Source organism: Chrysochloris asiatica, unplaced genomic scaffold, assembly GCF_000296735.1.
Source record: "Chrysochloris asiatica unplaced genomic scaffold, ChrAsi1.0 scaffold00063, whole genome shotgun sequence".
Lineage (NCBI taxonomy): Eukaryota > Metazoa > Chordata > Mammalia > Afrosoricida > Chrysochloridae > Chrysochloris > Chrysochloris asiatica.
In genome coordinates this window covers 10,484,307-10,496,675 of record NW_006408581.1, presented here as the reverse complement: position 1 = coordinate 10,496,675, position 12,369 = coordinate 10,484,307, and positions in this window count along the sequence as shown.

Below are 12,369 nucleotides of genomic sequence, written 5' to 3'. Positions count from 1 at the left end.
CTTCCGTGAGTGTTGATAGTTGATCCAAGAAGAATGAAGTCCTTGACAACTTCAATCTTTTCTCTGTTGATAAGAATGTTGTTTATTGGTCCAGTTGGGAGGATTTTTGTTTTTCTTTTATAATATTGTAATTGTAATGGTCACTACTATATCAAGTTTTGTGTGTTCCATTTCATTTTTGACAATTTCCAATTCTCCTAGGAGTCCTGGTGTGGTGCTGTGGTTAATGTGCGGGACTGCAAATCTGTTTGAACTGCAAGCTCGGTGGTTCTAGTTCACCAGCTGCTCCTCAGAAACCCTATAAAGGGCCACTATGGGTCAGAATCAACTCAACAGCACATAACAACAACAATTCTCTTAGATTCACAATTCATATATTCTATTGTCCTATCAATGTCTGTTTGTAGTTATTTTTCTGCATTTTTTGTTGTGGCCCAGCAGCAAATGAAAACCATAAAAGCTTTTCTCCATCCATTTCACTAAGGTCGACTCTATTTTGAGAAGTCAGCTCTTCCTTAGTCATATTTTCAGTGCCTTCCAACTTGAGGGGTTCATATTCTGGCATTATATCTGACAATGTTCCGCTGCTATTCATGAGATTTTCAGCAGCTAAATGTTCAGAAGTAGTCTGCTTTTCCTTCTTCCTAGTATGTCTTAGTCTGGAAATTCAGCTAAGTCTGTCCTCTATTGATAAGCCTGCTGATATTTAAAATACCTGTAGCATAGCTTCTGGCATCACAACATAAAGCCACCACAGTACAACAAACTGATCAGTAATTGGTGGTCAGTGACATTGTTGTTGTTGTTGTTGTTAAGTGCCATCGAGTCGGTTCTGACCCATAGCGGCCCTGTCCAGTGTTTCCGAGGCTGTAAATCTTTATGGGAGCAGAATGCCTCATCTTTCTCCCGCGGAGCGGCTGGTAGTTTCAAACTGCTGGCCTTAAGGTTTGCAGCCTGATTCGTAACCACTACGCTACCACAGTGACATTAGTTACAATTATCTCTTTGCTTCACCATTGGCCTTATTTTTTTTAACTTCTTTCCTTTCCAGTATGCTAGTTTTCCTGCCTGTTTTTTCCCCTCAACTTTGTTTTTGAGTAATTGTTCACTTTTTGCTTTCTTTTTAGTGTTATTAAAGTAGGGTACTGATCTTATGAGTGATACTTGTATACCACTCTACTATATTGCTAAAAATGTGATCTCAGGAAATAAGTTCAGTTCTACTTGTAAGTTTAACAATTATCTCAGAGCAATAGTCTAAGGGGGTTCTCTGTCTCTATTGTTCCTCTTTTATGTGTTTTTAAAAGAATAATCTGACTTCTGCTTCATATTTTTTATCCAGTCTATTGTGAACCAACAGTAGTTGACCCTGGTCAAAACAGTCAGTAGTGTTAGCTGGACACTATCTTGTTCTTTTGTTTCAAGGGTAGATGAAGTTGTGACTGGTGTAGACTTTTTCATTCTCTGAGTCTTTGTTTACCTTCTTACTGTTTTACTCCTGGTGAGTAGAAATTAATAGTTGTTTCTTAGATTGCCTCTCACAAACTTTTAAGATCCCACATACTGTTCAATTCACTAGGATGCAGATTTTGATTTCTGTGAATTATGTTATGTCAATTGCCTGAGATGTTCCATGGTCCTAAGACTACAAATACAATAATCAAAGGTTGGAAAGTTTTTGGTATATTTGAGGAATATATTTGTTTGTGTCTTCAGTAACTAGATGGGCTATCTCTTCTCAAATATATATAAATCTGTACCTATCTATAAACCAATTTACCTATACCTGTCCATAAGTGTTGTAACTTTCATTGTCACTTTTGTTTTGCTCTGCTCACTGTATACACATTTGCTGCCACTTCTTGACTAAAGTCTCTTTAAAAACAAAGTATTAAAATTGAAGTTATTTATTTATGGCATATTTGTTTATTTACAAAATAAGTTTCAATTTCTAACAGCCTAACATGACATTCTTGGGTGTTTCTTGAGGGACTCCTTACATCAGTATCTTCTAACATACTCTAAATCTCAGGAAAGATATGGGAACAGTGGTTTGAGACTTCTGTGATCAAGAACCATCTTTTATCAAGGCATCATGAGGGACTGATAGTGTAGACCTGAATGCTATTTTAAAATGCTAATTTAAAGCAATACAATGCCTTAGTAATTCTACACTCCAGTTCTGCCACATGATAGTAACACATGAAGGATTTTCCATATTCCTTTGGTTGCAGTGCCCCAAACAGACCATTGTCTTGCTTTTGAAAATTGTCCATTCTTTCCTCAACAGTGCTTTCAGAAAACCACCTGAAGAAGTGGGAATAATTTAACTTTCACTGGGATGCTGTGAATTCTAAAATCAAATTTACTTTTTCTTTTTAAGGTGTCTATCAGGTAGCATAATGGATACAAATAGGGCTACTAACCTCAAGGTCAGCAGTTTGAAACTACCAGCTGTTCCACAGGAGAAAGATGAGGCTTTCTGCTCTTGTAAAGATTTGCAGCCTCGGAAACCCTGCGCAGGGTCACTATGAGTCAGAACTGACTCCACTATAATTAACAACAACAACAACAACATTTGAAATGCAATCTGTCCCTAAAGTAGTCTTATTGTAAAGTTGGTAACATTAGTGTAATTATTATTTCTTAGTTATTGTGCTAATCTTCTGTTATATTACCTAATGAAATATTTAGATAATACTGGAAAATGTATATAGACCATTTGTAGTAAATAAGACTGTATAGGATGAATATAGAATAAGGATGTTGTTGTTGGTTTTAGGTGCCCCACAGGTAGTTTCAATTCATAATGACTCTTATGTACAACAGGATGAAACACTGCCCAGTCTTGCATCATTTTCACAATTATTGCTGAGTTGAGTCTATTGTAGCAGCCACTGTGTCAATCCTCCTCTTTGAAGGGCTTCCCATTTTTCACTGACATTCTACTTTACCCAGCATGCTTGTTTGTTTGTTTGTTTTTTCCAAGCATTGGTCATTCCTAATAACATGTACAAAGTACATGAAATGAACTCTAACCATTCTCCCTTGTAAAGAGCATTCTGGTTGTACTTCTGCCAAAATAGAATTTTAAAAAATTTTCTGGCTGTCCATGCTGTATTTAACATTTTAAAATTAACATCATAATTCAAATGCATCAATTCCTCCATTTTCCTTATACATTGTTCAGCCTTCATATGTTTATGAGGATAATTGGAAATACCATAAATTAGGTCAAGTTCAATTTAGTCTTCAGATTGGCATCATTGCGTTTTAGGACTTTGAACAGATCTGTTGCAGCAGATTTGTCCAATGTCATACGTCATTCAATTTGTTGACTTATACTTCCAGGGACTTGATTGTGGATCCAAGTAAAATACAATCCATAAAAAAATTCAGTATTTGTTCTGTTTATCACGATGTTGTTTATTGGCCCATTTGTAAGGACTTTACTGTTGTTGAGGTGTAATCCATTCTGCTCTTCATCAGTAAGTGCTTAAGTTTCTTTACTTTCAGCAAGCCATGCCATCTGCATAAACAAGTTGTCAATGAGTCTTTCTCCAATCCTATGCTGCATTCTTCTTCATATATCCCACAAAGAATGTATTAATTTGGAAATGATACAAACCTGATACACATTTTTCATGACTTTAAATCATGCACAATTTCCTTGTCCTGCATGAATGATAGTCCCTTGGTCTATTACAGATTCCATATGAGCACAATTAAGGGTCTGGAATTTCCATTCTTCCTAATGTTATCAATAATTTGTTATGATTTACAAGGTAGAATGATTTCACATAATCAATAAAACACGGGTATTATCAGATTTTTGGCTTAGATTTATATAACATCAGTAATTATTTCCTCCTTTTCGTGCTCTCTTCTGAATCCTGCTTGAAACTTTGGCAACTCCCCATTGGTACACTGCTACAACAGATTTTGAATTATCTTCAATAACATTTTTCTTACATGTGCTATTAAAGATATTGTTTGATATTTCCATATTCCGTTGGATCACCTTTCTTCCAGAACTAGCACCAATATGAATCTCTCCCCAGTGCTTGACCAAGTAGCTCTCTTCTAAATTTCTTGGCATAGATGAGTGTGTGCCTCTGTTTGCTGAAACATCTTAACAGGTACTTGGTAAATTTCTGGGGCCTTGTTTTTTGTTTTGTTTTGTTTTTTTGCCATTGACTTCAATCAATACAGCTTGGATGTGTTCCTTTAATACCATGGTTCTTGATAAAATTCTACATACTAAAATGATTGAACATCAACCTTTTTTGTTTTGTTTTGTTTAAGATGTAGTGAACTTGAGTATTCCTTCTGTTTTCCCTTGGTACTTCCTATAATTATCAATATTTTGCCCAGAGAATCCTTCAGTATTATAATTGAAGACTTGATTCTCTTCAGGTCTTTTAGCTTAAGAAATACTGCATGTTCTTCCCTTTTAGTTTTCTAATGCCAGGTCTCTGAACATGTCATTATCGTACTTTACTTTTTCTTCTTGCACTGTTCTTTAAAATTTATGTTTAGCTTTAACGTAATAATTTATTTCATTAAGTTTGACTACTTCATGTTTTAAAGCAAATTTCAGAGTCTCCTGTGACACCCATTTAGTCTTTTCTGTTTTTCTATCTTTTTGATGACCTTTTAATTTCTTCATGAATGATATTCTAAATTTCATCCTACAATTCATCCAGTTTTCGATCATTATTGTCCACTGTTTTTGTTGTTGTTGTTGTTAAATATCTTCACATTGATTCTGACTCATAGTGACCCTGTATGGGGTTTCCAAGGAGCATCTGGTGAGCTTGAACCACTGGCGTTGTGATTCAGACCAACCTTGCAGTCGAGCACATTAACCCAGAGTGCCACACCAGGATTCCATTACAATGATTAATTTCTTGAGATAGTCTCTAAATTCACATACTCAAAATTGATCTTTAGCTCTAGGTGAGATTCATGTATAAGGGGCTTCAAAAAGTTTTGTGGACAATTTCCATTACCTTTCAATTCCATTTTTCCTTAAACTTTTGAAGGCTGCTAGTATATGGACATTTTTGTTGTTGAAAAAATCTTTACTATGAATGTGGTTGTTGCTATGTGCTATCAAGTCAGTTTTGACTAATAATGACCCTGTATAGGATTTCCAAGGAGTAGTTGGTGAATTTGAACTGCTGCCCTTGCAGTTCAAACCAAATTTAAGGTCCAGTGCATTTTCCTACAGCATCACACCATGGCCCCTTACTATGAATAATTCTGGCAAAATTCTACTATGCAATATATAGCATCCCTTCTATTACCAAGGTCATGTTTTTCAACTAACATTCCTTTGCTTCCAACAGTCACCATCCAGTCACCACTAATTATTAATGAACCTTGATTGTATGTTTGATCAATTTCAATTGGAAGAAGTTGGTAACATTTTTCAACTGATTCATCTTTGGTGTAAGTGGTTAGTGAGTAATGTTGAATTAATAGTCACTTTAACTGTCTTCCTTCCAGGCATATGGATATATCTTGTTATCAATAACGTGGTATTTTAAGACAGGTCTTGAAATATTCTTCTTTTTATTGTACATTGTATAATTATCCCCAGCATAGTGTTGTGGTTGTTAAGTGTCATTGAGTCAGTTCCAACCCATGACAACCTTACATAGGGTTTCCAAGGAGAAGCTGGTGTAGTAGACCATGTGATTTTCCAATTCCAAACGTCCTGTATCAGTCTATTTCAGCTCACTACTAATGCTTAGGATATTTATCTTTATACATTCCAGTTCATTTATGATGACTTCCAAGTTTTCTAGATTCATCATTCATAAATTCCACATTCTGAGTATTTATGAAGTTTTGCAGCTGTTTCTGCTCATTTGAGTAGTGCCACATCAGCAATAAAGGTCTACTCCTTCCACATGGAGCTCTGGTAGCGTAGTGGTTACGAGTCGGGCTGTGAACCTATGGTCAGCAGTTCGAAACTACCAGCCGCTTTGTGGGAGAAAGATGAGGCTTTCTACTCCTGTCAAGATTTACAGCCTTGGAAACTCTGTACAGGGTCACTATGGGTTGGAATCGACTCGATGGCACTTAACAATAACAACAACCTTCCACATCATGAAGGTAGAGTCTGAGAAGGCAACTATTCCTGGCATATTTTGAGTGCTTTTCAGTCTAAAGGGCTCCAACCACTAAATCAGACAGTCTACATCTGTTATTCATGAGGTTTTCACATTGGACAAAATTTTTTTTTGTAATAGATTTGCCAGCTCCTTATTCCTACCCTTTCATCATTTGGATGCACCACTGAAGTCTGTCCACCGCAGATGATCCTGATGGTATTTGAAACATAGATAGTGTAATTGCAGCATCACAGCAGTAAGCAACTTACTAGACTCCAATAAACTGACAAACAAGTGTAAACAAAATCCATAATAGCAATTTTGTACAGTCTATCACACACAACACAGTACTGTTTATCAAAACAAAAATAGGCCAAACACAATAAGTGCTCCATATCATTACAAGTTTTTTCCACCAAACAAGAGCCTAGCTTATTCTGTGGAGTATAATACTCGTTCTCCATCATTTTTAAATATTAATTTTCAAGTTTTATTTGTCTCAAATGTCACCTCCTTTAAAGAGTTATTTTTATTGCTTAGCTTGGCTTACTTTCTCTCATAGTCAATTTAATTTTTTTGTCTTTAACAATATAAAAATAAGCAATAACTATATGAAACATCACACTCACATATCAGTTCATTGATGGTAAAATGGTAATTTTCTCTTTCACCCATTGTTCTATGCTTACTACCTAGAATACTGGTTGACACACAATAGGTATTCAAAATGGTCACTGAGATTCTAAGTTAACAGGACTTACATTATGTATTAAGGATATCTGGTAGCATAGTGTTTATGAGTCAGGCTGCTAACCTAAAGGTCAGCAGTTCAAAACTACAAGCTATTCCATGGAAGAAAAATGAGGCTTTGTGTTCCTGTAAAGATTTACGGCCTCAGAAACAGTCTACAGGGTCACTATGAGTCGGAATCAAATCCACGGCACATAACCACCAACACCGTTATATATTTGGAGTCCTAGTGTGGCACTGTACGATAAGCACTGGACTGTTAACCAAAAAGTCATTAGTACAAATCCACCAGATACTCTTGGAAACTCTATACAGGATCTCTATGAATATGAATTGAGTGAAGGTTTATAGACAAGATCATCAGTTTTACATTCAACAAATCATACACTTTGTTTCAGCACAATGATTGCAATCCCCTTCTTGCAACAACGGTTACCTGTTTTCCTCCCTCTGACTCCAATTTTCATTCCATCTACTTTCCAACCACAGTTTAAAAATATTGCTTCACACAAGGAATTTGTTGTTGTTGTTGCATGCTGTTGAGTTGTTTCCTACTCATAGTAACCTTGTATAGGGTTTCTAAGGCTGTAAACCATTATGAGAGCAGAAAGTTTCATCTTTTTCCCTCAGAGCAACTGGTGAATTGAATAATGTGTAACCCACTAAGCCACCAGTGCTGCATCATTCAGTGTATATCATATCTAAATATTTTATGACTAAATTACTTATTAACTTTTTATTAATTAGTTTTCTTTTTTTGTTACATTTGTGCTGTTTATTACTTTATTAAATATTCATGATACTGGACTGTCACATTTGATTATTAGGAGTGATGGAATGAGTTAATGGTAAATGTGCTGAACTGCAAAGTCAGTTTGAGCTGCAAGGTCGGTGGTTCAAGCTCATCAACCAGTCCTCGGCAACCCTATACAGTGTCTCTATGGTTCAGAATCGACTTGATGACACTTAACAAGAACAACACAGATCTGATTATTGGGGTATATAAAAATCATTTTATCTCTCTTGTGATTATAAAGTGTAGATTGCTTCTAAAGGGGACAAAACCTATGATCAAGTCACAAAGGCATTTCTCTTGTCACAGACTAGGAGCATGCCAAAAAGAGGGAAACTGATGGTACTGTGCATCTGTGCATTCAATATTTCATGGCTCAAAGCCACTAAACTCTTTTTCTGCATGACCAACTAACTAATTGCTGTACTTGGCCTTTTCTATTTTCTTCAATTAATGCAATGCACAATTGCACATAGCAACAGAGTCACCCATACAGAACAGAATCTAAGCCAGAATTAGGCTCTAAATCCCAGAAGCACCTGTTACAAATATAAAGTGTCCAGATGGTCCCGTCTTTGTTGGGAAGTGTCAAGCGTTGACTTATCTGTCTTTCTTACTTTTGGGTTAAGGTCAAAAACATGATCTGTTGGAAGCAAGGAGCCAAATAAAATTCAGAAAAAAAATTGCATAGGATTAGTGCAGAAACTTCGCAATTTGTTTATCTAAATCTTTATTGCCCAGTGGAGCTCATTGTTATCATTTTTAAGCATGCAAATGGGATTAGTCCATGATTACATGGCAGGCTTCAGTATAATTAGATAGATTTATTTAAACACAGCTGTAAATCATAAAAAGTGAAATATTTAGTGACTGTAAATTCAGCAGTTTGTATATTCAGACTTTAGTCTTCAATCAGTTGCATTGTCCTGGTTTTTTTTAATGCTAGAAAATGTAAAATATTAACTTAGCTTAGCTCAACTTTTTATTATTTTCACTCATTTCAAGCATATAGCAACAAGAAATAATATTATTTTATAATATATTTCAAATGAACCACAAAAGAGAAAGAATTTTTCGTCATTTTCCTTTTATATAATGTGATATTTAAATTTTATTTTTTTGCTACATATAACCCTTAGCATTAGCAATTAAAATTTCAGTAAACCATCTAGATTTTTTGACAGTGTTACAAGACAAGCTAGTGGAATAAATAAAACTCTGGTTCTTAAAGTTAACATGGCTTGGTATAAACTTCTTTTGAAATAAATATTTTATTTAATTTATTTACAAGTGAAGGAAAATTTCACTTGTCCACTTTTGAAGTCTGAGGCATTGTCATATGTGCAAACCACAAGACATTCGATTTTTGTTTGTCTATAGCATAGTGGTTATGAATCAGGCTGCTAACCTCAAGATCAGCAGTTCAAAACTACTGGCTGCCCACGGGAGAACGTTGAGTCTTTCTGTTCCCATAAAGATTTACAGGCTCGGAAACCCCGTGCAGGGTCACTATGAGTTGGAACCGACTCCACGGTACTTAACAACAACAACAACATATGACCTTGGCTATGTCAAAGCTCTAAGGAATTTTGTGTGTTGTTGTTGTAAGTGCCATCGAGTCGGTTCCAACCCATAGCGACCCTGAACAGGGTTTCCGAGGCTGTAAATCTTTACGGGAGTAGAAAGCCTCATCTTTCTCCCGCGGAGCAGCTGGTAGTTTTACTACCATAATAATCATTCTGAGGACCTCGCATTTCAGACTACTGGAATGGATTTGACAAAGTACATTATTCAGACCTAATGATGTTGTTGTTGTTGTTAAGTGCCTTCGAGTCGGTTCCGACCCATAGCGACCCTGTACAGGGTTTCCGAGGGTGTAAATCCTTACGGGAGTAGAAAGCCTCATCTTTCTCCCGCGGAGCAGCTGGTAGTTTCGAACTGCTGACCTTATGGTTCGCAGCCCGATTCGTAACCACTACGCTACCAGAGCTCCTTAGACCTAATGATAATAGGTCTTAATTACCAATTAACATCAACTTATTTACTTTTTTTTTATGTTTTAAAAGAGATCTATAGTAAAGTATCTTTATTTTCTTACCAAAATTTAGGGAAACTATTATTGGAGTCCTGATATGACGCTCTGGGCTAATGCGTCAGCCTGCAAAGTCATTTGCCCTGCAAGGTCAGTGGTTCAAGCTCACGAGCTGCTCTTTGGAAACCCTATACAGGGTCACTATGGGTCAGAATTGACTTGATGGCACTTAACAACAATTATTGAATTGTCTCAAAATATTCAGATTTCAAACACATGCACTTAACTACCATTTGCAACTATAACATATTCTGCTATGTGTTGTAATTTTCATAAATATTCCATTGTAACGGAATTATTCAGATTAATGCACTATTTTTTCGTTTATAAATCCACCATATACAAGATTATGATTAAAACAATTTGCTTAAAACCTGTAAAAATTCACACATATATGTGAAAACATGTTAAATTTATATAAATCTATATATTCCAGTACGAAAAGAACAGTATTACTCTGAGCACTTGATATTCTTGAAATTAAAGTTAAACTCTCCAAAGTTGTAATTGTTGACATTTATTTAGCCTCAACCTCCTGTTTAGGAATTTTTCATGGGTGATATTACTTTATTATAAAGCTTTAAATTTAGTTATTTTCATGTTGTTGTGTTTAAGTGCCGTTGAGTTGATTCCAACCCATAGCGACCCTGTATAGGGTTTCTGAGGAGCAGCTGGTGAGCTTGAACCGCTGACCTTGCAGTTCAAACGGCTTTGCAGTCTGGTGCATTAACCCACAGCACCACGTATTTTCATAGTGAACATTTATTCTAACAGTATAGCAGGACTTACAGAAAGTTCAAGTTAAAACCTCCACTCCAGGAAAACCAAGAGTTTGTTTTCATTTTATTTTGAATATTGTGTTGTTGTCTAGTGCCATCTTGTCAGTTTTGCTTCATAACAATATTGTATAGGGGTTCCAAGGAGGGACTGGTGGGTTGACCTACCCACCTCGTGTTTAGTATTAGGGTGCTTATCCTACTGTGCCACACCAGGACTCCTTTATTGTGAATATTAGCCTACAAATAAGGGGCTTTGGAGCCACAATGATTAAAGTTATTGACTGCAACTAAGCAGAATAACTGTTTAAACTCACTAGCAGCTATGTGAAAGACCTGATGGTCTGCCATAAAGATTTAAGTCTAGGAAACCCTATCAGTCAATTATACTCTGTTCTACATGGGTGCTTTGAGCTGGAATTGATGGCACACAATAAAAACAGTAATAGCATAAAAAGGCCATTTATTTATGAACTATCCATATACCATAGCCTCATTTTAAAGTAACAATAAGAATTTTCTTAGGCATTTAGCTAGATACTTGTCATAAACTATAATGGCAGAACACTGGAGTCCTGGTGCAGGATAAACATTGGACCAAAAGATTGATTTGAATTGCAAGGTCATGATTCAAACCCACCAGCCTCTTCTTGGAAGACCTATAAACAGTCACTATGAGTCATTGTTAAGGAGCTCTGGTAGTGTAGTGGTTACGAATCAGGCTGTGAACCTCAAGGTCAACAGCTCGCAACTACCAGCTGTTTCACGGGAGAAAGATGAGGCTTTCTGCTCCTATAAAGATTTACAGCCTCGGAAACCCTGAACAGGGTCACTATGAGTCGGAACCGACTCCACGGCACATAACAACAACAATGAGTCATTGTTAGCAACAACAATGAAATACCTGGAGTTCTGGAGTATCATTGTAGGATAAGCACTGAACCACAAAGTCAGTTTGAAACACAAGTTTGGCAGCTCAAACCCATCAGCTGCTACTTGGAAACCCTATGAAGGGTTGCTATGAGTTAAAACCAGCAAGATGGCACTTAACAACAATAGCAACATGCTCTAATAATCTATCATCCAGTGAAACGAATTCAGAATAAAGTTCACCTCATGTAGATAAAAATAGGCAATATAGAAGATGAAATGACACTTGCCAATATCTGAATAAAAGGAGTTACAGAATGACAGAACACTTGATAATAAAAATACATTTACTATAACTAGATAGAGAGAAGGAAACACAGAAAATAGTTATAAGATGGAAAGAAATTATTCAGAAGAACCAACAGATATGCCAAGTTGTCATACCTATTCCTGTATGTTACAATTTAAGAACACTAAAGAGAAAGGATATTCTAAAAACCTACAAACAGAAAGTAGAAGATCATTTAAAAAATTACAAAAAACACAAAGAAAAGAAACTTTAACTTTGATTTTATATACTAATGAGACTCAGCTGCACCTAACAACAACAAGGTGTCATTAACTAGTCCTCTGGGTAGTGGCTTAACTGCTGGGCTGCTGTTTGCAAGGTTGGTGGTAGTCTTGCTCCACAGGAAAGATGATGTAGTAAACTCCCTAAAGGATTCACAGGCTAAGAAACTGTAAGGAGCAGTTCAACTCTGCCTTTGTTGTTGTTGTTGTCGGGTGCCATCGAGTCAGAACCGACTCATAGCGACTCCATGCACAGCAGAACGAAACACTGTCCGATCTTGGGCCAACGTCACTACCGCTGCCACACTTGAGTCCATCAATGCTGCCACCTGGGCAATCCATCTCGTTGGGGATCTTCCTCTTTTTCTCTGACCCTCCATCTTACCAAGCATGACA